This window comes from Limulus polyphemus, unplaced genomic scaffold (assembly GCF_000517525.1).
Source record: "Limulus polyphemus unplaced genomic scaffold, Limulus_polyphemus-2.1.2 Scaffold408, whole genome shotgun sequence".
Classification (NCBI taxonomy): Eukaryota; Metazoa; Arthropoda; class Merostomata; order Xiphosura; family Limulidae; genus Limulus; species Limulus polyphemus.
Window position 1 is genome coordinate 301,423 of NW_013666018.1, and position 3,799 is coordinate 305,221.

Below are 3,799 nucleotides of genomic sequence, written 5' to 3' on the forward strand. Positions count from 1 at the left end.
CTTTTTTTTTATACAATATTTTATTTGAATCGCACATATTTAGTCGAGCACTTCGCAAGTTAATCCTATTGTGTATTTAGTAACATTAACTTGAATCGCACATATTTAGTCGAGCACTTCGCAAGTTAATCCTATTGTGTATTTAGTAACATTAACAAACTCTTCGAAAGCTCAATTTTATATAAAAGTTATTGCAATTTTGGACAAAAAAATATATAATATCGGTAAGCAAAGCTTTGATCACGAAATCTGTGAGAAAATATATTTTGATGTTGTTGAGTCAATATGCCTTCATAAAGTTTCAAGTGAGAAATAAAATATCTTCCGTCAATGTTGCCCAGACATGTCGAATAAAATATGAAACCGAGGGCTCTTTAGGACGTGTGGCCCGACATGGCCAGGTGGTAGGGTGCTCGACTCGCAATCTGAGGGTCGCGGGTTCAAATCTTTGTCCCACCAAACATGCTCGCTCTTTCAGCCGTGGGGGCGTTATAATGTGACGGTCAATCCGTTGGTAAAAGAGTTTGCGGTGGGTGGTGATGACTAGTTGCCTTCCCTCTAGCCTTACACTGCTAAATTAGGGACGGCTAGCGCTGATAGCCCTCATGTAGCTTTGCGCGAAATTCAAAAACAAAACAAACTTTAGAACGTGACAAACTTAATATTTGGGTATAGTATAATTTACTAGCTCTGGATTATAGTAGACTTATCCTATAATAGTTTTTATGTATAGCTTCTATCTACCCAAAGTTGTCAGGGGGGGGGGATGTTACTTATACTCAAATCCTTCATCTATGTTCGTTTACACGTTCCAACATCTGATATTTAACTAATCCGTCCTTCTGGAACTAAGTGATGACTTCTCTTTAATTTCCTAGAGCTTATGCATTAGTTCTATACAATATTCTCGTTTCTAATAGAACAATAAAGTTTCTGTGCATGGAAAGGATTGGAATATCTGCAGAGTTTGACTTGGCATCATGTATGACCAGTTTTGGATTCGACATAATACCAACGTTTTTACTGTCCAGCCTGTAAACTGTTTCAAATATCAGTGATTAAACAAGAACAGTAAAATAAACTGTTTTGTTTCTCTAATTTCTTCTCAACATTTGTTATTTTATTCTATTCAGAAAAAATTCTAGTTTATACACTACTATTTAGCGATCTCGTACAAGAAAAAAAAAATCAAAATTTGCATTATATATACAGTTACACTTAAGTTCTGAAACTTGGAGAGCACTTTGAAATTTTTCGAAAGCAAATTTATTCATTGTACGAGCAGTATTTAACACTAATGAACTGAAAATGTCATTTAATCAGGGCCTTGTATGTATTACGTGAAAACTAAAAATAAACTCTGGCAAGTCGAAATACTGTGGGACTTTACCAATAACAGACGCTCACAATCATCAATACTAAAGAAAACAGTAACGTTTGAACAAATTTGTGAACGTGGAATTTCAATAAAAGAAATATTTTTTATAGAGATTTTGAGCTTTAAAGCATTCTTTTCATAGATATTTCAAGAAAGAACTTCTTTAAGGCCTTATAACAGTGAGGAATAGAATCTTGTCAATTGAAGAAAATCATTAAAAAACTTTAAAGTAGGAGCATTTCGAATTTAAATAGAACCATTTTAAGAAGGAAGAATAGGAAATTATTTTCGCTCGAGGTGATTCGCAGATCACGAAACATTTTAAGGAATCTCCAAAAATGACGAGATATTTAGGGAACTGGACACATACAGCAAAGATAACTGGAGGTAGAAAAATGAACTTGGTTGGAAGAACAACTATAGGACGATCAAGAAGACTGGCGGGTTCGAATTTAAGTCCAGAATAATGAACTCAAAACGTTAACTGTACGCCATTCAGGAGGTTCTAATAGGATATATGATAGTGGAGATTACAGAAAACCAGCTGTTTTACTGATTCACGAAAGTAGACGCTTTCCACAAATCGCAACATAAGGCTGCATCTACAAACAAGATATTAATGGTAGATCAAGATGCAGTCAGCATGAAATAAAGAATTTTGAAGCCATGATGGAGATGGAAAATAAAACATTTGAGGAAGGATAAAAGAAAGAGAAAAAACTGGTAATTTTCCAGATGAGGTCATTAAACGTTAATAACTTGCCAAATATAACCTTCGTAGAGAGAACGTTCATGAATATTAAGATACCTGTCAGAAATTGAATTTTCAAACTTTGAACATTTTCTAGTTTCTTGGAGTTGTAAATTCCACTTTTGAAAATTTGTGTAGTGTTATTAGTAACTCTTTTAAGTGTGTAAGTATACTGTTTATAACCTAAAGTATATTTACTCGTTTGCTCGTTTTTTGAAATATATTTTGATCTAAAAAAAGCAGGCAGGAGGACGCTTATTAGGGTTAGTAAGACAGCAGGATATATCTAAAGACGTTTTCTATACTTCTCCTAAAAGCCATTATGTTTCATCAAAATCTTCATCGTATTTGTGATTTTGTTTTGCGTAAGATTTTTCTGTTATTTGTTTGTAGTTAAGCACAAAGGGCTATCTGTGCCCTGCCCACCACGGGTATCGAAACCCGTTGTAAGTTCGCATACATACCGCTGTGCCACTGGGAGGCTCTGTTCTTTGTATATTCGCCTAGTAATTTTGAATGCAGATAAACTAACAAAACACCGGAATTCGAATGACGCAAGTAAAGAATTTATGAACGTGGAATTTCAATAAGAAAATATCTTTATAGAGAAGATTTTGAGCTTTAAAGCATTCTTTTCGTAGATATTTCAAGAAGGGACTTCTTTAAAGCCTTATAACGATAAGCAATAGAATCTTGCTTAACGTTTTGTTAATGATGTCTAATAACATTCGCTTTCCTGTACACTTTTTTTACTTTCGTATGATTACTTTCCTACAATAGTTCAAACCAAATAAAAAAAATAGTAACATAAATATAGATTATCGAGAGAGTATACTCATTACCATGTTATCAAAACGGAGGTAATGAAAATTACTATATAAATGAATAGTCCTTGTAAAAAGTGAAGAAACCTAATCCAATTATATTTAACAACTTACGGTGCTCCCCGGTGGCTCTTTGCCCACCAGTGGCACAGCGGTATGTCTGCGGACTTGCAACGCTAGAAACCGAGTTTCGATACCCGTGGTGGGCAGAGCACAGATAGCCCATTGTGTAGCTTTGCACATAACTACAAGCAAACCAACCACAGTGGCTCAGTGATGACTCTGAGGCTTATAATGCTAAAAGTCGGGTTTCGATACCCGATAAACAGACCACAAATAGCTTTGTGCTTAACAATTTACACAATTGTTTTTCATTCCCATTGCCATCTACTGATAAAAAAAACTTTTTGAAGGCAATAAGGTGTAAAGCATTATTTTGGTGAACCACAATCATATATTACGTTTCTCTGCTATATATATTCCTCAAGTAATATTGTCCCCAAATATGTAAATATAATTTATTTACATATCAAAGCAATCTACCAACATAATTATGCGCTGTTTTTCATGTAATTATACCAGGAATTTTATAATAGAATTGAGAAAACAGATGTCTTATGTTATTTTTTTTTAATTTATAATTAGAAATGAAATTTTGGAATGAATTTTAATAAACAAGTCGCACGATGAATGTTTTTAAAACCTGCGAATATTTTTCTTCTGATAACCATTGATTGTGTAAAAAAAAAAAAAAATAAGAAATAAAACAAACGTATTTTCACCATTACACGGTAGAACACTCAAACAGAAAGTGGAACACCCTGGTCGTAAAGTGTACCCTTAGGG